The following is a 24100-nucleotide window of genomic DNA, read 5'->3' as shown; positions in this document are numbered from 1 at the left end:
GTAACCATATGTTTCTAAAACATATTTATTGTAACTAAAAAGCCCAGAAGAAATATTATCAGCTATTGGTTGTTGTACTGCATATTTGTGTTGACGGTTTTAAATTATGGAGCTGCTCAGTGTCCAAAGTTTGGCTAAACAGGTGTTATATAATTAGTTCTGTTGATTACAATGAAAGCCATTCAAAGAGCCAGTGATTCTGCCATAATCAGTCAATATAAAGAAAATCTGTTTGTTAACAGCAGCTGTTCATCACTAATGATCAATCAGCACTTAGTTAATCACTTAATTGCAAAGTATTAAAACTTACATGTTTTTTTAGGGCTGCACGATTAATCGAATGCGATTGTCATGCGTGTCTAGTAAGTAAAGCTGTTTCTGTGATTAGTGGTAAATAGTGATGGCGAGATTTTTTTTTTTTTTTTTTTTTTTTTTATGAAACATTCATTCAAAAATACAAGTATGACAGAACATATGCCAAGTAAAAGAGCCAGGGGTTCAAGGATGACCAAACAATTACAAAACAAAAAAGACAGAGTAGAAAAAAAAATTACAATAAGCTAAAATAAAAAATAAATAGGAAAACAGATTACACAACCAAAATCTTCCTCTTCCCTCAAAACATAAGATGATAGTAAGATAGAATAAAAAAAGAAGATATAAATTATACAAAAATATCAAAAAGTGAGCATACATTCAAAGTTTTAGTTGCCTTTTTGTTACAGGAGGTAGATCAAGATTTTATATAAATTTTAATATCTTCTAGAAAGTAAGAGAAGTGGGGCGTGACTTTCATAACCTTACATATGTGGATAAAATATTTTGCAAGCAAAATAATTAAGTTGCAGAGAAAGTAAACATTTCCATATTGCTTCTCAAAAGTGAAAATTCCACACAAAACATCCTTAAAGAAAAGTGATGGCGAAATGAAGCTTCATGAAGCTTTAAGTTTTTCAGTGAAGTGGTTTACATAAGGGTTAATTTCTGGAGGCTTCATTTGCTCACAATACCACCTGGTGGTAAAAAGAGTGAAAAAAAAAAAAAAAAAAAAAGTAGATAATATTACAGACACAGGTGTAAAGTCCAGAGTCAGAAATGAAAAGTCCTGCCTTATTTTTGCTCCACCCATGAACTCAGCAGCTGATTTCACCAGAGGAAACGAGTCATTCCTTTCAACACAACCCTTGTGAAAAATAAGTGTGCTTAATTGTGTTAAAAGTGTACTTGTGTACTGCCAATCTTAAAAGTATTCTTTTTTTTTTTTAAGTGCATTTGCAGATAATATCATATAATTTAAATTAAAGGCCACTTAAGTGTACTTAAAGAGATTACACTTTAATGACAATAGGTCTTAACATACTTTACACTTTATAAAAATGCACTTTATGATAATGTCTAATTAAGTATTACTTAAACTTACATTTTACATAATTATGATTTTTATTGTATTTTAAATAAGTACACTTATTTGTATAGATTTATCAATATACTAAGGACACATGTAAAATAATGATTTTACATTTTCACATTATTTTTACATTACATTTTTATGATTTTAATTTCAACTTAAGTGTGTTCTCCAAAATTACATGTTAACGTATTTTAAATATGTCTATGATATATACTAGGTGCATTAATGCAATTAATAAAAATAAACTTCAATACACTTTCTTATACAGTATACTCCAATAAAACTTTGAATTGTTGAAATTTTAATCACCAGCTCCTGCTCTATGAATTCAATAAATTACATTTTCCACATAATATTTTCTGAAAGTACTGCATTTGTATGTAATAGTACCATAATTTTCTTCTGTGTACAGAATACTTTCAACATCATGTTGTTCTAAGTCACTTAAACACACATTTAAGTGCATTAATTGCAAGCAAAAGTTGGATTCAAATAGCCTACATTTGGTTTCTAATATAGGCTAAACTGCACTGTAAAAATGACTTTTAGTTATGTGAATGAGTCTAACCAATGAATTAGAACAACTTGAACTTGAGTAGAAATGGAAAGCTTAAAATAATAGGTAACCACAGTGTCTCTTTTGTTTAATGCGCATGCACCAAAATATTACGTCACGACGGCGCACTACTTCTGCAGATTTTGAAAAATGTGCCGTGCGTCATGTTTGTGTAACTGCAATGTGTGTGTGAGGAACAAGCAAGAAGAGGACAACGGAGCGCCACGTTTGGATGATTACATGAGACATTATGTGCTGTAGACGACACATCAAGTAAGTATATCTTCATATACGATTTCTTCATCCTTAATCTTGCCGTTCATGTGGCTTTCACCATGATGCGGCAGTTCTTGCTATATGAACTCAGGAGGTTGAATTAATCTCTGACTGAATTCTGATATTGGAATGTGATGGCGTGTGTGGACTAAAAATATTGGCAGCTGAAAATACAATATTTTATTTGAACTGAACGATTTAAAATTTAATTACTGCTAGTGAACAAAATTCAGAGATCTGATCTTGTAGTTATTTAATGTACATAATCGATATTAATATTAATAGTAATATTAAATATATCAGTCACCTGTCAGTCTAGAAATAATTCTGTTTTTTCTTTTTCTTTTTCTTTTTGCATTTGATTGCACTGATTGTGCTTGTAATTTAATATGTTTCTATTTATCTGGAGTTATTCATTTTGCAGGATCAGTACAGTTTTGTTACTGGAGATACAATGTGGAGACACAGACCAGTACTGAAGAGGTGATGTTACAAGTTTTTAACGAATTGTTGCCTAGTCCGCTCACCCTGCTCACAAGCTAAAAGTGCTATATTAAGTCTATACCTGCGGATTTGAACTACTTTGAATCTTTTCCATTTGCAAGTAATATATTCCCAACTGTGCATTTACAGACCGCCTCTAATCATCATATATTTTACAGGTAACAAACCAAAGGATGAGGACAGTAGCTTTTCTGTGCCAGCCGTGGTACATACAGGAACATCATTCATGAAGATGTGTGAGAGAAGCTTACAAGGCAAGATTAATTTATTTGTTATTTTTATTAAAAATAAATAAAATAAATGGGATATTTACTTATTTTTGGTAATTGGTAGAGTTATGTTTTATTCCCTGTAAAGTAGGAATAATGAATGTTTGTAAAAATGTAATATATTTTTAAAGCCCAGTGTCAATAAAGATGGTGTGATCAGGAATTCTGCTGTTTATGGGAAATCTGAAGGAACATCTCCCAGTATTTACCAACATGTTGCCCTGATGATTGAGGTAACGTTAATTCAGCTCTTAGGTGATGCAGATGTGGTCAAAGGTTTACACACACCTTGAAGAATATACTGCTTCATCAGGGCAATAATTGCCTTTTTTATTATTCTACCTCTCTACCCTCTTACTGCTTAAATTATTAACATTTACTACAAGGTGTATATAAAGTTTAGACCAAGTGTGTCTATTGCTTTCAGTCAACTGAACCATTTATAATGGCTGGATATGTTTTATAACAATTGTTATTCTTTCTTTCCTCAAGGAATTCTTTTGGACTTTCCTGCCTCTGGATCATTTTTCACAGACTGTGGAGAGATGGTGTGCAGCTTCATGACATGTGAAGTTTAGTGCTGATGGAGAGCTTCTGGGACATTTGACAGACAGCACGTCCCAGCAAGTTCACTTGGAGTTCTTTTTTTAAATTAATTAATTAATTTAGTCAAACTTGCATTCACTATTGCTGGATTAAGATTTTAGAAGAAAACTTTCGGTCCTGTTTAATGTAGGTGCTAGTAACGGTTTGAGAACTAATGGCCTGGTTTCACAGACAGGGCTTAGACTTAGCCAGGATCATAGTTCAGTAAGGCCATTTAAGTAATTTTCCTTGACATGCCTTAGAAAAAAACATTACTGGTGTGCATCTTGAGACAAAACAAAGACACTTGCATTTTTAAAGATTAGTCAGTGCAAGTTTCTATCAGTTGAAACAGCTCAGAATTACATTTTAGTATTGGGCTGGTCTTAAGCCTTGTCTGTGAAACCAGGGGTACAAGTAGCCCACTTTGGTAATGGTTTACAATAATGTCTCATTTGTTGTACATGGAGAGATATTTTTCTTTCATTTATTTTTTATTTTCAAATTATTCCATACGTATAGTAATACTAGTCAATTTTGACCTTGTGGACATTTTTAGGTCCCAGATGAGGAAACATTTTTACACGTTACAGAATGATGTTTTTTGGAAGTCGTGGCCTAATGGTTAGAGAGTCGGACTCCCAATCGAAAGGTTGTGAGTTCGAGTCCCGGGCTGGCAGGAATTGTGGGTGGGGGGAGTGCATGTACAGTTCTCTCTCCACCTTCAATACCACGACTTAGGTGCCCTTGAGCAAGGCATCGAACCCCCAACTGCTCCCCGGGCGCCGCAGCATAAATGGCTGCCCACTGCTCCGGGTGTGTGCTCACAGTGTGTGTGTGTGTTCACTGCTCTGTGTGTGTGCATTTCGGATGGATTAAATGCAGAGCACAAATTCTGAGTATGGGTCACCATACTTGGCTGAATGTCACTTCACTTCACTTCACTTCACTTTTCCATGATGGTGAAATTACCATTGTTCTCCAGACTCTTTCTAATAATTGAGTTGAAGTCTTGTAACTGTATAAGTGTTAGGTTTTTCTTGTGCATCAGCAAAAAGCATTTTTGTGTATTTGTTTTCGAGATTTTGTCAATAAATGTTGAGGTTTTACCTTTTTGTGTTTTTGCATTGTAACTAGGTTAAGAGGTTATTTTTTTTACTACATTTCAACTTCATTGCCAGAGATATGATATTTAGTTCACATTAATTGCTTATTCAGAAGTACATAATTAATGTAATTTTAAATTGTAATAGAAATTTATTACAAATAACATGCATTTATGTGGTCAAAAACATTACATTAAATTAACACTTAAGTGTATTGTTAACAATACATTAATAGTACACTTAAAGTATATTTTAGACACTAGAAGCAATCAGCAACATATAATTGTACATATAAAGATGTACTAAAAAGTGCCACTTAAGTCCCACTTAAGTTGTTCAAAAAAATCACTCAAAAGTTCAAATTATTGCATTTAATATAACTTTAAAATGTTATACATTTGAAATTAATTACAAATACAATGTACTTAAGAGGCGAAAATAACATTTTGCATTTATTTGTGTTCTTTTAAAATATATTATTTCTGCAATAAGTACACTTTATAAAAGTATACTTAAGTGCGCTTCTTTTTCACAGGGGAAACTAGTCAAGGCAATCAGTTTACTCAAACGGTTAAGTTAAGTTACTTGTCGGGTTTTACAGTGTAGGCTTCTAAAAGCAAATCTGCGAGGCAATGTTTAAATCTCGCAATCCAGGATTGGTTGGTACATTTTTCATCTGTATTCGATATCTTTGTTGGGATCCTAAACATGGGAACGGTTGGCTCATGATTAAATGCTTTTTAATGATGGGAAAGCAACGAACAGACTTAACTTTTTCTGAAATCTAGAAGGATACTGTTTATCTAAATTATGATAGTAATTTCAATCCTGTCACACATTTTGGTTAAACTGACAGTGTAAAAACCTAACAAATGTGACTACATTCATTGCTCTCCTCATCATGGCTAATTTAATTAAAAAGTTTATTTTTTATATATATTTTTTTTAATTTCAGGAAATCTATGCCTGATCTGGTTTCTGAATAAATATTGAACACAGTGGACTGCCAGATTCCATAATGGTGTTCATTGTATTAAAAAGTAAGTATTATTAATTTTCTGTTTTGATTTAGAAAAATGTGAGTTTGAATTTTAAGTACTGACTGAGAATTAAATATATGACAATCGCCTAAGCTTTGGCTAAAACAATACATTAATTACAGTTGCGGGGGGGGGGGGGGGGGGGCAAATGTTTTCATGATTAATGATGATAGCTCACCCATTCAAATGATAAATTAACGGTTAGTTAAATATGTAAAATAAACTGAACCACTACAGTATTAATTAAAAATAAACTGACTCTAACAATCAATTTCTTGCTCTCCTTATGTTTCTATATGCGTGTTGAAGACTGAAGCCCGGATGTGGTTTTGCAAAAAACTTTATACTTCAATTTCAGTTTAATAAGAAATAATTGAAGTCACATACATTTCTACACAACTTACTTATATTGCATAGCTAATTTGTATTACACAGCTCATTTGTATTACATTGCTTACTTACATTACACTAGTGATGCGCGGGTCGTCTCATAACCTGTGGGTCGGGTTGGGGTGGGTAAATCAATTTTACTTTATTTGCAGCATGGGCCAAATAATTTCATAAAAGTGGGACATGCATGTCGGCATCACTACATTATACTTCTTACTTACATTGCTCACTTATATCCCACATAGCAACATTGTGTCGGCCCACATCTGGCACCCGTGGAAAGATGATCTGGTCCACATGCAGCGTGGAATGATGGCACTTGGGCGGACCGCTCCTGTTTGCCAGAATTGAGCCACAAGCAGGCCATAGCAATGCCACATGTCAGCCAAGAGTAAAGAAATTAACCAGAACTGGACCTTATCTGAGCCACAAAATCTGTGTATATTAAATATCAAATAATTTGAGCCTTAATAAGCCTGTTAACAAGCAGAATCACTGAAGGAAACAAAAGAACAGAAAAAGAGAAGAGCAGAAACACAAGAACTACAACTGACTTCAGCCACAACCTTAGATAAAATCAACTAAAGATAAAAGAAGACATTAAATCTCTCAAGATCTTGGCAGAGGAGGATTAAACAACTCCACAAACAGCTTTAACCGGCTTCACTTATTACTAACCAGACTGACTTTATTTCTGTTAGACATGTACAAAAGTTTTTATTGAGAATTAACAGAGGTTTAACTCTAATGTGTTTCACCATAACAGTGATTAGTGTTTTCATTAGTTGGGCTCTTAACTCTTATCATATACTTTGTCTTTTTTTTGGCTGCTGTGATGGTGTGTTTGTTAAACACATTTGCAGCTTCAAAGAAAGCTAGAGTGACATGATATCAAGTGACTGCCGTTATCTGTTGATGGTTTTATAATCATCATGAAGTACACTGGTTCATTGATGTTTTTGTTTAATCTAACAATTATGTTGTTCCAATGATACATTTGTATTACAAACCCTTTGTTTCTGCCACATGAGGTCCAGCAGTATTATAGCAATCAGTTAAAATCTTTTAACAAACATGAGGATTGCTGTTTCATGAGGATTATAAAATCATCAACACAGATAACCGCCATCACCTGACCTCTATTCTCTTTAACTTTCTTTGACGCCACAAATGTGTTTAACAAATGCACCGTCACAGCAGCCAAAAAAGACAAAAGATAGAATAAGAGTTAAGAGCGCAACTAATGGAAACACTAATCACCGTTATGGTGAGACACATTCGAGTTAAACCTGTTAATTCTCAATAAAAACTTTGGTCCCACTTTATATTAGGTGGCCTTAACTACTATGTACTTACATAAAAAAATAAGTACAATGTACTTATTGTGTTCATATTGTATTGTAAAACACTTTTGCTGCTATTGAGGTGGGATAGGGGTAAGGTTAGGGAGAGGGTTGGAGGTATGGGTAGGTTTAAGGTTGGGTTAAGGTGTAAAGTATGGGTCAACAGTGTAATTATAAATGTAATTACGGAAATTAAATACAGATGTAATTACATGTAGTTTTTTTTAAATATAAGTACAATGTAAAAACATGTATGTACACAATAAGTACATTGTACTAAATTATTAATTAAAATGTAAGTACATAGAAGTTAAGGCCACTTAATATAAAGTGGGTGCAAAAATTTTGTAGATGTCTAACAGAAATAAATTCAGTCTGGTTAATAATAAGTGAAGCTGGTAATGCAGTTTGTGGAAGTGTTTAATCTTCCTCTGGTGAGATCTCCAGAGATTTAATGTCTTCTTTTATCTTCAATTGATTTCATCTAAGGTGGCTGAAGTCAGTTGTAGTTCTTGTGTTTCTGCTTATCTCTTTTTCTGTTCTCTTCTTTCCTTCAGTGATTCTACTTCATATTTATTATACACAGATTTTGTGGCTCAGATAAGGTCCAGTTCTGGTTAATTTCTTTACTCTTGGCTGACATGTGGCATTGCTATAGCCTGCTTGTGGCTCAAATCTGGCTAACAGGAGCGGTCCGCCCAAGTGCCATCATTCCACGCTGCATGTGGGCCAGATCATCTTTCCACGTGTGCCAGATGTGGGCTGGATCTGGGCCGACACAATGTTGCTATGTGGGATTACATTGCTCACTTACATTATACCGCTTACTTACATCACATTACACCTGTAGTTGTCCATGAGATGTCAATCACGCTCTTAGGATGGAACAAAATGCAGGGGTAGCAGAATAAAGTGTTAACTCTTTCGCAGCCCGCTAGCCAGTTTTTCTGCTTTTACCGCGTCCTTGAAAATCCCTGTTTATATGACTTCTCGGCCTTTGTAGTTACTTCTTTGATGTATAAATTTGGTCTTGGTGTTCCTAATTCTTTAATTGCCAATTTATCCTTATTTCTACAATAACTGAATAATATTTCTTTCCATGACACAATAGAATTCAAGTGAGGAAACTTTGGCCATGATGTTGATCAAGTTCAACTGACAAGTGAATTTGAGTTGGCATCAGGGTTATCACATTTGATAGAGAGATTAAAGTCATTTTCCTTTTTTCTTGTTGTTAAAATTCTAAATAGTTTTTAAATATTATTGGATTGTCACTGCTCCCACCAATCCTTGCACAAGTTAAGTTTATGCATGATGACAAAAACATGTTAGTGCTAGTCCTCTCGGAACTCATTGAGATTGCATTGCAGTGCCTGCAGTTTGAAAAAAATGATCTTTGAATGGAAGTCTATGAGAGCACTCGGGGCAATCATAAATTAGTTTTGATTGGTGGCACCCAGAATGCAGTGGAACATGCTTTTTTGATGGTCACCATTGTTGAGGTTCTAAGGCTGATTCTTGATATCTGTGTGCCTAAATGAAAAATGATTTCATTTTTAACAACTGTTTTGAACAGAAATGCTTCTAAGATTTTCTCTGCTTATGCTGTAAATACCAGACCTTATACTGTACAACTACAGGGCACCTGTTGTTGATAAGACACAATCAACTCTATATTGTCACACCACCTGATATTAGTGATGGGAAGTTCAATTCTTTTCTGCGAACTGGTTCTTTCGGACCGTTCGATTCAATAAACCGGTTGAAAAAACAGTTTCACCGGTTCTTTTACGCTCAACGTAATGACGTCACGTCTATCAAACATTCAAATATATAAAGTCAGTAATCAACTTTAGTCAGTCAAAAACCTCATCATGAAACGTTTACTATTTTGCAAAAACGCACCCAAATACAGTAACAGCAATAATGTGCATACGAGGATTTAAGTCTTGAAGATATAAAGTAAATAAATTAGGTGTCAGCAGCAGAAACCATAATCCACTTACTATACATAATCCATTGCGATGTATTTGTTATTAAATGAACTTACGTTTCGCCAGATTGCCCTTCATTTAAGACCTCGGTTTACCCACGCTCATAACATTAGCACAGAATCAGTTCAGAATCAGTCACCAGAAGAACCAGTTCGGTTCAGACGCGCAGTGAGTCAGTCGGCGTTACGATGCATCACGCATGCACAGTATCATCAGCTCCTCGGTTCTCGAATCAGACGCGTCCGAAAGAAACGGTTTTCAGTTCAGTGTACTGATGATCCGAAAACCGATGCAACCGGTTCTTGACTCGAGAACGATAATCGCTCTAACCGGCACGTGCTGCAGTTCAGTATCATCAGCTGCTCTGCTCGTGTTCATGTTCTGTTTACTACAAACTCAAACTCAAACTCAATTTATCACACTTTCCAATGTCTAACAAAATACTTAAAAAATTACACGCATGGGCAATATTATCAGTTCATCGGTTCTCAAATCGGACGCGTCCGAAAGAAACGGTTTTCGGTTCAGTGTACTGGTGATCCAGTAACTGGTTCTTGACTCGAGAACGATAATCGCTCTAACCGGCACGTGCTGCAGTTCAGTATCATCAGCTGTTCAGTATCTTATCACACTTTCCAATGTCTAACAAAATACTTAAAAAATTACACGCATGCGCAATATTATCAGTTCATGGGTTCTCAAATCGGACGCGTCCGAAAGAAACGGTTTTCGGTTCAGTGTACTGGTGATCCAGCAACCGGTTCTTGACTCGAGAACGATAATCACTCTAACCGGCACGTGCTGCAGTTCAGTATCATCAGCTGCTCTGCTCGTGTTCATGTTCTGTTTACTACAAACTCAAACTCAATTTATCACACTTTCCAATGTCTAACAAAATACTTAAAAAATTACACGCATGCGCAATATTATCAGTTCATTGGTTCTCAAATCGGACGCGTCCGAAAGAAACGGTTTTCGGTTCAGTGTACTGGTGATCCAGTAACCGGTTCTTGACTCGAGAACGATAATCGCTCTAACCGGCACGTGCTGCAATTCAGTATCATCAGCTGTTCAGTAGCTTATCACACTTTCCAATGTCTAACAAAATACTTAAAAAATTACACGCATGCACAATATTATCAGTTCATGGGTTCTCAAATCGGACGCGTCCGAAAGAAACGGTTTTCGGTTCAGTGTACTGGTGATCCAGCAACCGGTTCTTGACTCGAGAACGATAATCGCTCTAACCGGCACGTGCTGCAGTTCAGTATCATCAGCTGCTCTGCTCGTGTTCATGTTCTGTTTACTACAAACTCAAACTCAATTTATCACACTTTCCAATGTCTAACAAAATACTTAAAAAATTACACGCATGCGCAATATTATCAGTTCATCGGTTCTCAAATCGGATGCGTCCGAAAGAAACGGTTTTCGGTTCAGTGTACTGGTGATCCGAAAACCGATGCAACCAGTTCTTGACTCGAGAACGAGAACTGCTCCTGCAGTGGGCGTGTTCGTTCGTCATCTGGCTCGGAACGATTCAGTTCGATTTGGCGAACTGGTTCAACAGGTATACTAAGAAGAACCGGTTAAATTGAACGATTCGTTCACGAAACGGACATCACTAACTGATATTATTCTTTATTGGCTTGTTTAACTTCTATATCACAATTACAGCAACCAAAAAAAAAAGCACAGCTAAGGCGAGAGAACAGAAGAGCCAGGAGTGGCTTGCATATCTATATTGTGAAATCTGATGAAAGTGGAGGAATGGACCATCCCGCAGCGTTGCAGATGTCCAAGAGGGACACACCTGCTGAAAAGGCCTTAGAGGCCGCCATACCCCATGTAGAGTGAGCCTTGGCTCCCAACGGCTGGGAAGAACAGAGGACCCATAGGTAACGTAGATAGCTTCAACTATGCTACAACTAAGGTTCTGCTTAGTTGCAGGAAATATCCCACTCTGGGGGGACCACGGCACACAGGCCGTTGGTCTGTCTTTGTCCACAGGGCAGCTCTGTGGACATATGTGTTGGACATATGTGTCCAGCACTCGAGCTGGATACATACAATTAGCTTATTGTAGTCGGACTCCCAGAAGGGAGGAGGAGAGCAGAAGGCCTGCAGTACTATTGATTGTGGTGTGACAGAGAGAACCTGCTCGAGGGTATAAGAGTGCTTTGGCCATGCCGGGCACAAAGTCTAGGTAGGTAGGGGCCACCGAAGTGGCCTACAGGTTAAAGGATCAGATGTCTATCTGAAATATAATGAATTGGCTCGAATGGAGCTTACACCTCTAAAACCACAACCAAGTCCCAGGGAGGGAACGGGACTGTGCTAGAGGCCTCAGCCTCATTGCTACATAAAGGAAATGTGTCACTATGGGGTGTCTATCCATTGACTGATCACAGGAAGGGACATGGTAAGCTACAATGGCCACCACGTAAGCCTTTAAGGTGGAGTGGGTTAACCCTGCAGAGAGCCTGGCTTGTAGAAACTCCAGAACTGTACCAACTGGGCAGTTAACAGGGTCAAGCTGGCGCTCTTTGCACCAAGAGGTGAAGAGTTTCCACCTCAGGGCGTACATTGGAGGATGGTCTCAACAACCTTGGTTGAGAGACTGGATGTTATGAGTTGTGCCCCCTACGGGGGATGGGGGGGGGGGGGGGGGTTATGTTGCCCTGCACCTCAGAGAGTAGATCTGTCCTGATCGGAATCTCCCATTAAGAGCCGTCGAGGAGAGAGATCAGATCTGAGAGCCATACTCGGCCCGGCTAGAACAGGGCTACTAATAGAAGACAGACCCCGTCCCGGCGTACTCTTGCCAGAACTTCCAGGAGCAGAGCAATAGGGGGAAAGGCTTACAGAGAAAGCCTCAGTCTGGTCTGTACCATAGCGTCCGGTCCCAGAGGAGCTGGATGAGCTAGAAAGAACCAGAGGGGACACTGCGATATCTCTTGGATCGCAAAGAGGTCCAAAAACTCTCCATATCTAATTCACCACCTCGGGGTGAAGCCCCCTGGGCCTTGGCCCTTGTGTCGACAGTATGTCTGCTCCCACAGTAAATCTCCTGTGAATATACACTGCTCCGAACGAGAGGAGTTTATCCTGGGACCACAAAAGGATCTGGTGTGCCAGTTTGTACAAGGGGCGCAAACACAGATCTCTCTGGTGACTGATATAAAAGACCGCCGATGTGTTGTTGGTGCACACCAACACATGGTGACCTCTCAAGTCTGGGAGGAAATATTTCAATGCTCGAAGCACTGGTGTTTCTTGGTGTTTAGTCTCAAACCCAGCTCCCCCATGTGAGCAAGAACGACATCTCAATGTCAAACAGCCATGTGCTCTGATGGAGCTAGAATCAACCAATCGTTGATATAATTCAGAATGTGGGTGCCCTTCATACGCAAAGGAACTAGAGATGCATCTACACATTTCCTGAACGTGCGGGGTGAGAGTGCAAGGCCAGAGGGAAGTACTTGATATTGGTAAGCTTTGTCCCCGAAAGCGAACCTCAGAAACTTCCTGTGTTGTGGAAGGATGGAGATGCATCTTTGAGATCTATTGTGACAAACCAGTCCCCAGATCTGATTTGAGCTACAACCTGCTTGATGGTGAGCATTTTGAACTTCAGTGACATAACTGAGTGGTTCAGCTGACGTAAACCTAAGATCGGATGCAACCCCCCATCCTTCTTTGGAACTATGAAATACCGGCTGCAAAACCCAGACTCCCTGTCTTGGGGAGGGGCCACCTCGATGGCCTCCTTCCTTAATAGTGTATTCACTTCTTGTTCCATAACCAGAGCCTGTTGGGGGCCAACTAGTTCCAGTGTAACCCTGTTGAATATCGGCGGTGGATAGCCAAACTGAATGCTGTAACATGTGCTACCATATGCAGGACCCACTGAGATACATTTGGCAGTAGTTTCCACGCTGCTAAATAATCTACTAAGGGAATCAGTCTCTCGAGACTGACCTCTGGTGTAAGAGACCCCCGAAGGGGCGGCGAGCGTCTCGGCTCCGCTACGCTCACTGGCGGAAATAACTGAAAGCAGCGAACGGGGAACACGGGCGGCAATGCTCTGTTTGCATGCGGAGGGGGCTGCTCCCGCCCAGCACTCCCTCCAGTACATTCAACTTCACAAGTTAAATATATGTCATTATATTCCTCAGAATATAATGCAATGCAACAATCAGACAAGTAAACACCGTCTGGATTGTGATAAAGTACACATTGAAGTGATATAATTGTCATTATATTCCTCAGAATCTAATGCAATCCAACAATCAGACAAGTAAACCCGGTCTGGATTGTGATAGAGTACACACTGAAGTCAAAGTCAAAGTCAAAGTCACCTTTATTTATATAGCTCTTTAAACAAAATACATTGCGTCAAAGCAACTGAACAACATTCATTAGGAAAACAGTGTCAATAATGAAAAAATGATAGTTAAAGGCAGTTCATCATTGAATTCAGTTATGTCATCTCCGTTCAATTAAATAGTGTCTGTGCATTTATTTGCAATCAAGTCAACGATATTGCTGTAGATGAAGTGTCCCCAACTAAGCAAGCCAGATGTGACAGCGGCAAGGAACCGAAACTCCATCGGTGACAAAATGGAGAAAAAAAACCTTGGGAGAAACCAGGCTCAGTTGGGGGGGCAGTTCTCCTCTGACCAGACGAAACCAGTAGTTCAATTCCAGGCTGCAGCAAAGTCAGATTGTGCAGAAGAATCATCTGTTTCCTGTGGTCTTGTCCTGGTGCTCCTTTGAGACAAGGTCTTTACAGGGGATCTGTATCTGGGGCTCTAATTGTCCTGGTCTCCGCTGTCTTTAAGGGATGTAGAGGTCCTTTCTAGGTGCTGATCCACCATCTGGTCTGGATACGTACTGGATCCGGGTGACTGCAGTGACCCTCTGATCTGGACACAGACTGGATCTGGTGGCCACGGTGACCTCGGAACAAGAGAGAAACAGACAAATATTAGCGTAGATGTCATTCTTCTAATGATGTAGCAAGTACATAGGGTGTTATGGGAAGTGTATCCGGTTCCGGTTTACCTAATTAATGCAGCCTAAAAATCCTTTAACGGATTTGGATAATAAAAGCATATTAGTATGTTATGTGTATGCCAGGTTAAAGAGATGGGTCTTTCAGGAAATAACTGAAAGCAGCGAACGGGGAACACGGGCGGCAATGCTCTGTTTGCATGCGGAGGGGGCTGCTCCCGCTCAGCACTCCCTCCAGTACATTCAACTTCACAAGTTAAATATATGTCATTATATTCCTCAGAATATAATGCAATCCAACAATCAGACAAGTAAACACGGTCTGAATTGTGATAAAGTACACATTGAAGTGATATAATTGTCATTATATTCCTCAGAATCTAATGCAATCCAACAATCAGACAAGTAAACCCGGTCTGGATTGTGATAGAGTACGCACTGAAGTCAAAGTCAAAGTCACCTTTATTTATATAGCTCTTTAAACAAAATACATTGCGTCAAAGCAACTGAACAACATTCATTAGGAAAACAGTGTCAATAATGAAAAAATGATAGTTAAAGGCAGTTCATCATTGAATTCAGTTATGTCATCTCCGTTCAATTAAATAGTGTCTGTGCATTTATTTGCAATCAAGTCAACGATATTGCTGTAGATGAAGTGTCCCCAACTAAGCAAGCCAGAGGCGACAGCGGCAAGGAACCGAAACTCCATCGGTGACAAAATGGAGAAAAAAAAACTTGGGAGAAACCAGGCTCAGTTGGGGGGCCAGTTCTCCTCTGACCAGACGAAACCAGTAGTTCAATTCCAGGCTGCAGCAAAGTCAGATTGTGCAGAAGAATCATCTGTTTCCTGTGGTCTTGTCCTGGTGCTCCTTTGAGACAAGGTCTTTACAGGGGATCTGTATCTGGGGCTCTAGTTGTCCTGATCTCCGCTGTCTTTAAGGGATGTAGAGGTCCTTTCTAGGTGCTGATCCACCATCTGGTCTGGATACGTACTGGATCCGGGTGACTGCAGTGACCCTCTGATCTGGACACAGACTGGATCTGGTGGCCACGGTGACCTCGGAACAAGAGAGAAACAGACAAATATTAGCGTAGATGCCATTCTTCTAATGATGTAGCAAGTGCATAGGGTGTTATGGGACGTGTATCCGGTTTACCTAATTAATGCAGCCTAAAAATCCTTTAACGGATTTGGATAATAAAAGCATATTAGTATGTTATGTGTATGCCAGGTTAAAGAGATGGGTCTTTAATCTAGATTTAAACTGCAAGAGTGTGTCTGCCTCCCAAACAATGTTAGGTAGGTTATTCCAGAGTTTAGGCGCCAAATAGGAAAAGGATCTGCCGCCCGCAGTTGATTTTGATATTCTAGGTATTATCAAATTGCCTGAGTTTTGAGAACGTAGCGGACGTAGAGGATTATAATGTAAAAGGAGCTCATTCAAATACTGAGGTGCTAAACCATTCAGGGCTTTATAGGTAATAAGCAATATTTTAAAATCTATACGATGCTTGATAGGGAGCCAGTGCAGTGTTGACAGGACCGGGCTAATATGGTCATACTTCCTGGTTCTAGTAAGAACTCTTGCTGCTGGACTAGCTGTAGTTTGTTTACTAAGCGTGCAGAACAACCACCCAATAAAGCATTACAATAATCTAACCTTGAGGTCATAAAAGCATGGATTAACATTTCTGCATTTGACATTGAGAGCATAGACCGTAATTTAGATATATTTTTGAGATGGAAAAATGCAGTTTTACAAATGCTAGAAACGTGGCTTTCTAAGGAAAGATTGCGATCAAATAGCACACCTAGGTTCCTAACTGATGATGAAGAATTGACAGAGCAACCATCAAGTCTTAGACAGTGTTCTAGGTTATTACAAGCGGAGTTTTTAGGTCCTATAATTAACACCTCTGTTTTTTCAGAATTTAGCAGTAAGAAATTACTCGTCATCCAGTATTTTATATCGACTATGCAATCCATTAGTTTTTCAAATTGGTGTGTTTCACCGGGCTGCGAAGAAATATAGAGTTGAGTATCATCAGCATAACAGTGAAAGCTAACACCATGTTTCCTGATGATATCTCCCAAGGGTAACATATAAAGCGTGAAGAGTAGCGGCCCTAGTACTGAGCCTTGAGGTACTCCATACTGCACTTGTGATCGATAGGATACATCTTCATTCACTGCTACGAACTGATGGCGGTCATATAAGTACGATTTAAACCATGCTAATGCACTTCCATTAATGCCAACAAAGTGCTCAAGTCTATGCAAAAGAATGTTGTGGTCAATTGTGTCAAACGCAGCACTAAGATCCAATAAAACTAATAGAGAGATACACCCACGATCAGATGATAAGAGCAGATCATTTGTAACTCTAAGGAGAGCAGTCTCAGAACTATGATACGGTCTAAATCCTGACTGGAAATCCTCACATATACCATTTTTCTCTAAGAAGGAATATAATTGTGAGGATACCTTTTCTAGTATCTTGGACAGAAAAGGGAGATTCGAGATTGGTCTATAATTAACTAGTTCTTTGGGGTCAAGATGTGGTTTTTTGATGAGAGGCTTAATAACAGCCAGTTTGAAGGTTTTGGGGACATATCCTAATGACAATGAGGAATTAATAATAGTCAGAAGAGGATCTATGACTTCTGGAAGCACCTCTTTTAGGAGCTTAGATGGTATAGGGTCTAACATACATGTTGTTGGTTTAGATGATTTAACAAGTTTATACAATTCTTTCTCGCCTATAGTAGAGAATGAGTGGAACTGTTCCTCAGGGGGTCTATAGTGCACTGTCTGATGTGATACTGTAGCTGATTGCTGAATGGTTGCAATTTTATCTCTAATAGTATCGATTTTAGAAGTAAAGTAGTTCATAAAGTCATTACTGCTGTGATGTTGGGAAATGTCAACACTTGTTGAGGCTTTATTTTTCGTTAATTTAGCCACTGTATTGAATAAATACCTGGGGTTATGTTTGTTTTCTTCTAAAAGAGAAGAAAAGTAATCGGATCTAGCAGTTTTTAATGCTATTCTGTAGGATATGTTACTTTCCCGCCAAGCAATACGAAATACCTCTAGTTTTGTTTTCCTCCAGCTGCGCTCCATTTTTCGGGCTGCTCTCTTTAGGGTGCGAGTATGCTCATTATACCATGGTGTCAAACTGTTTTCCTTAACCTTCCTTAAGCGTAAAGGAGCAACTGTATTTAAAGTGCTAGAAAAGAGAGAGTCCATAGTTTCTGTTACATCATAAAGTTCTGAAGCTTTGGATATGCTAAGGAACTTGGATACATCAGGAAGATAACTTAAAAAGCAGGCTTTTGTGTTAGAAGTGATGGTTCTTCCATACTTGTAACAAGAAGTAGGATTTACAATTTTGGCTATATGAAGTTTGCACAGAACTAAATAATGATCTGAGATATCATCACTTGGCTGAATAATTTCAACACCATCAACATCAATTCCATGTGACAGTATTAAATCTAGAGTATGATTTCGACAATGAGTAGGTCCTGAAACGTGTTGTCTAACACCAATAGAGTTCAGAATATCTATAAATGCTGATCCCAATGCATCTTTTTCATTATCAACATGGATATTAAAATCACCAACTATTAAGACTTTATCTGCAGCCAGAACTAACTCGGATGTAAAATCACCAAACTCTTTAATAAAGTCTGTATGGTGCCCTGGTGGCCTGTATACAGTAGCCAGTACAAACATAACAGGGGATTTATCATTAACATTTGTTTCTCTGGATAGTGTTATATGAAGCACCATTACTTCAAATGAGTTATACTTGAAGCCTGCTCTCTGAGAGATCCTGAAAACGTTGTTATAAATTGAAGCAACACCTCCACCTTTGCCTTTTAGACGCGGCTCATGTTTTTAACAGTAATCTTGGGGGGTGGACTCATTTAAAATAATGTAATCATCAGGTTTTAGCCAGGTTTCTGTCAAACAGAGTACATCTATATTATGATCAGTGATCATATTATTTACAAAAAGTGTTTTCGTAGAAAGGGATCTGATATTCAATAAGCCAAGCTTTATCATTTGTTTATCCATATTGCTTCTGTTTTTTATTTGTTGAACCTCAATTAAATTGTTAATCTTAACTTGGTTTGGACGTTTTTTGTTTTTTCTAGTTCGGGGAACAGACACAGTCTCTATAGTGTGATATCTAGGTGAAAAAGTCTCTATGTGCTGAGAATTAACTGACCTCTGTGACGGGAGGCGGCTAGCAGACGGTCGGTTTAGCCAGTCTGTCTGCTTCCTGACCTGGGCCCCAGTTAGTCAAGTATAAACACTAAGACTATTTGCCAAATAAATGCACAGACACTATTTAATTGAACGGAGATGACATAACTGAATTCAATGATGAACTGCCTTTAACTATCATTTTTTCATTATTGACACTGTTTTCCTAATGAATGTTGTTCAGTTGCTTTGACGCAATGTATTTTGTTTAAAGAGCTATATAAATAAAGGTGACTTTGACTTTGACTTCAGTGCGTACTCTATCACAATCCAGACCGGGTTTACTTGTCTGATTGTTGGATTGCATTAGATTCTGAGGAATATAATGACAATTATATCACTTCAATGTGTACTTTATCACAATTCAGACGAATAGCTTAGTCACACAAACAACATTAATCCCCTCTGATTCACAGTAAGAGGAGGAAGAACCGCAGGCTTCCAAGCCTTGAGAGTGAGCTCTAGATCTAGGGAAAACGGGTGTAGATAGGAAGAACCGTCTCCAACCCGTCCACCAGAAATGCGCACAAGCACACTGCTCATTAATGCTGCCCGTATAATTTTTGGGCATAATAAGAAATGTAAATTAAGAAATTAAGAAAGGCATAGCGTCGATGCCTCTGCGTTATTAATAACCAGACTGACTTTATTTCTGTCAGACATCTACAGAAGTGCTTATTGAGAATGAACTAAGGTTTAGATGTTGATTTATTGTTTCATTTGAAGTAACCATGTTAGAGATCATTGTTTGCTTTAGTTGGGGTCTTGACCCCCGGTATTTTTATTAGTGTAAAAACTTTTCCAAATTACTTTTCCAAAATATTTAAAAGAACAACTGATTTTACTTAATTATATCAGATTTGTAAGTGAAATTTGCACTTATTTTTCACAAGATATTGAAGTGTTCCTGTAGCTCAAGTGGCAGAACATTGCATTAGCAAGCGCAAGGTTGGGGGGTTCGATTCCTCGGGAACACATGATAGGTGAAAATTGTTAGCCTGAATGCACTGTAAGTCGCTTTGGATAAAAGTGTCTGCTAAATGCATTCATTTAATATTATTTAATTTAAATTTACTCAATAACATTTAACAGGTCAAGTTACATGTACTTATGTGTTCGTCTTTTTATTTTTACTTAACTTAGTTAAGTAGATTTACTTAATTTCCAAATGTGTTAAATTTACTTGAAAAATGCTTGTGCAAAAACTTGCCAAATAAAAATTAAGTAAATTTACTTATTGTTTTTTTTCAGTGTATTTTGTATGCCTATGAAAGACGATCGAGCCAATCAGAGTAGGTATGGGGCGGGTTGACATGTGCAACCCCGCCTCTATATGTAGGCTGCAGCCTGGTGTTTCTCGTTTTTTTCCGACAAAACTAATATTTTTTTTATAAATTTTACTTATTGTTTTTATGTTATTTTACTCATTTTCAATGATTGCTTGTAAGCATCTCATTTGATTAATTATAAATAATTCTAATGTGTTAAATTTAATTAATAATATTGCTTGTAATCTGAAGCCACAGTTTTAATGAGTAAATATATAGTATAACTTTTTACAGTGTACAGCATGCATAACATTAAAACATTATATTAAAACACACACACACACACACAATTGTGGGAATGTGATAATATGTCCTCGAAGATAAATGTGGCCACGAGATAATTTTGTCGAGGTAATGGCCACAACATAATATCACATTCCCACAAGCTAATGTAATGTTCCTTCAAATGAATATCTTGTGGCCACAATAAAACTAAGTAAACCGACCATTTCATCTTAGGGGCACCATAAGATTGTGATAAAGCTTTATAGTGATAAATAGGAAAACAGTGTGTCAATAATACACATAAAATTAAATTCTGCTGTAGAGCAGCTCCAAAAAGAGGACAATAGTAAACTGTCAACTCACAGTGATGTGGAGCAACTTTTTGGTTGAGTAAAGAGGTTGTCTTGTGTTTGAATAGCTCCTTACTCTGATTTTTAGATTTTTTTAATAATTGCATTTCTGGTGCATATCAGTCCTAAAGATCTGCTTTGAAAAACGTGTAATATGTGTGTGTAATGTAAACCAATTCTCATAGTAGAAAAAAAAAAAAAAAAAAAAAAACCTTTTTAAATATTTTTCTTTGTTTTATGCCAGGTGGTGTCTGGTCACTGTTGACTGTCATCTCTTTAATAATGTGTAAGTGTAAGCCGATAGTTTTCTTCAAACACATGTCTGCTGACCCTGTGAACTTTATAACATTTTTTATGACATCGGTTACATTTGTCGGTTACATTTATTTCTTAGTACTTTCACTGTTAATCTCTTTAATTAAGAATATAACGCAAATTAACAGACCAGTTAATCTCACTTCCAAAATACATTCTAAATGCATACAAATCTAAATTAAATATTCAGAAAATATTGAATGCATTTTAAAGGATTGATACAACATAACAAAAGCAAATGAACAGTGTAGTCCACAGATCCTTCAGTTTTGCAAAGGGTTGAAAAAAGGAAGAAAAAAAAACAGTACTGAGAAATGCATGGCATTGCAAAACAGTGCAAACTCGTGCGTTTCTCAATAATTTAAATGTGCTAAACATGCTGGAAATTCACCTGTTATTGTATCTCTGTTTTCTGACTTTGATCACATCTTTCTCATCCTCAGGTTTCATATCCACAACTGCTACTGAACCAAGAGCAGCCGTTAGTCCAGTTTTTAACTGTGAGCTTAATAATGGAACATACATCTGCACTGGTGCTCAGTATCACATGTACTGCAACACAGGAATGCATCATTTCAGCTACCAGAGATACCAAAACCAAAACCAATACCAGTGCATAAGTAATGACTGTATCTGTGTTAGTAATAATGACACATGTACATGCTACTTTAATACTTCATCGTGCTACTGTGATATATTTAGCAATAACATCACTGCCCCTACAGCAGTTAGGCCAGTCTATGAATGTGTGCATTATAATGACCTGTACATCTGCAATGGTGCTCAGTATCACATGTACTGCAACACAAGTGTACATGATTTCTATTACAGTAGATACTATTACCAATGTATGAATGGTAACTGTTACTGCATTGGTGATAAGGACACCTGTACGTGCTACAGCAGCACTTTGTCCACCTGCTTCTGTACAAGCAGTACCACTATTTCTGCAGCAGTTAGTCCGGTCTTTGACTGTGTGCTTTATAACGACACTTACATCTGCACTGGTGCTCAGTATCGCATGTTTTGCAACAGGAGAATTAATTATTTCAACTACCAGAGATATAGAAACGAAAACAATTACCAGTCCCTTTGCATTAGTAATAACTGTTACTGCATTGGTAATAAGGACACCTGTACATGTTACAGTAGCACTTTGTCCTCCTGCTTCTGTGAGAATTACGGCAATATCATTGCCATTCCTGCAGCAGTTAGTCCAGTCACATACCCTGACTGTGTGCTTTATAATGACAAATACATCTGCACTGGTGCTCAATATCGCATGCACTGCAACACAAGAATGCATGATTTCTTCTTCCAGAGTTATCAGTACAAATACCAATACCAGTGTGTGAATAATAACTGTAACTGCATTGGTAATACGGACACCTGTACATGCTCTAGTAGTACTTTGTCCTCCTGTTTTTGTGAGACTTATGGCAATAGCATTGCTACCACTGTAGCAGTTAGTCCAGTCTATGACTGTGTGCTTTATAATGACACATCATACATCTGCACCGGTGCTCAGTACCAAATGTACTGCAACACAAGAATGCATGAGTTTAACTACCAGAGAAATAGATACCAAAACCAATATCAGTTCCAATGTTGGAATAATAACTGTAACTGCTTTGGTAATAAGGACACCTGTACATGTTACAGCAGCACATTTTCCTCCTGCTTCTGCAAGACTTATGGCAATATCATTGCTCTCACTGCAGGAGTTAGTCCAGCTTATGGCTGTGAGTTATATAATGGCATATACATCTGCACTGGTGTTCAATACCGCATGTACTGCAACACAACAGTGCATGATTTCTACCATCAGAGATATCAGAACCAATACCAGTATCAATGTGTGAGTAATAATTGTTACTGCATTGGTAATAAGGACACCTGTGCATGCTACAGCAGCACTTTGTCCACCTGCTTCTGTGAGACCTACAGCAATAACATCACCATCCCTACAGCAGTTAGTCCACTGAGAGTCTCTCAATGTGTGCTTTTTAATGACACATACATCTGCACTGGTGCTCAGTATCGCTTGTTTTGTAACACAAGAATGCATGATTTCTACTATCAGAGTTATAGATACCGAAACCAAGACCAGTACCAGTGTGTGAATAATAACTGTTACTGCATTGGTAATGAGGACACTTGTACGTGCTCTAGCAGCACTTTTTCCTCCTGCTTCTGTGAGTCTTATGGCAATAGCATTGCTCTCACTAAAGCAGTTAGTCCAGCTTATGGTTGTGTGCGTTATAATGACACATCATACATCTGCACTGGTACTCAGTATCAAATGTACTGCAACACAAGTGTACATGATTTCCATTACGATAGATACCATTACCACTGTTTAAATAATAACTGTAACTGCATTGGTAATAAGGACACTTGTGCGTGCTCTAGTAGCACATTGTCCTCCTGTTTCTGTAAGGCATATGGAAATATCATTGCTCTAACTACAGCAGTTAGTCCAGTCTATGACTGTGTGCTTTATAATGACACATACATCTGCACTGGTGCTCAGTATAAAATGTACTGCAACACAAGTGTACATGATTTCCATTACAGTAGATACTATTACCTATGTACGAATGGTAACTGTTACTGCTTTGGTAATAAGGACACCTGTTCATGCTCTAGTAATACTGCATCCTCCTGCTTCTGCACAAATCACAGCAGTAGCATCACTGTCCCTGCAGCAGTTAGTCCGATATATGACTGTGGGGATTATAACGACACCTACGTATGCACTGGTGCTCAGTTTCGCATGTTCTGCAACACAGCAATGCATTTCTACTATTGGCGATACAGAAACCAAAACCAATATAATTATGTATGCTGGGGTTATAACGGTTACTGTTTTGCTAATAAGGACACCTGTAGATGCTACGGCAGCACTTTATCCTCCTGCTTCTGTGAGCCTAACATCTCCATCCCAACCACAATCAGTCCAACTACTGCAGGTGCGCATGTTTCTAGACTGGAATTTTGTGTTTGATATCCCTATGTTTATGATGTATTGAGGAATTCCTTTATTTCAGGTGTAATTATCACACTGCAGGATCAATACGTGGTAAGCTGAATGTTTACATTTACACAGTGCA

General features: G+C 38.1%; 2 protein-coding genes across 3 annotated transcripts in view; both read left to right on the top strand.

Annotated features, from left to right (window-relative positions):
* Window positions 1–24100, top strand: part of LOC132144128 (adhesion G protein-coupled receptor E3-like) — a 99132-nt gene that overhangs the window by 2679 nt on the left and 72353 nt on the right. The gene's annotated exons all lie outside the window — the stretch shown is intronic.
* LOC132144102 (adhesion G protein-coupled receptor E3-like) overlaps window positions 5656–24100 on the top strand; it is a 150580-nt gene continuing 132135 nt past the window's right edge. For both annotated transcript variants that reach the window (XR_009434318.1, XM_059554852.1), the window contains exons 1-3: window positions 5656–5747; window positions 20917–20958; window positions 21431–24069. The gene's annotated coding sequence lies outside the window, so the exon portion shown is untranslated. The remainder of the gene's footprint in view (window positions 5748–20916; window positions 20959–21430; window positions 24070–24100) is intronic.

Source organism: Carassius carassius, chromosome 7 (assembly GCF_963082965.1).
Source record: "Carassius carassius chromosome 7, fCarCar2.1, whole genome shotgun sequence".
Lineage (NCBI taxonomy): Eukaryota > Metazoa > Chordata > Actinopteri > Cypriniformes > Cyprinidae > Carassius > Carassius carassius.
This window is presented reverse-complemented; position numbering and strand designations above follow the sequence as displayed.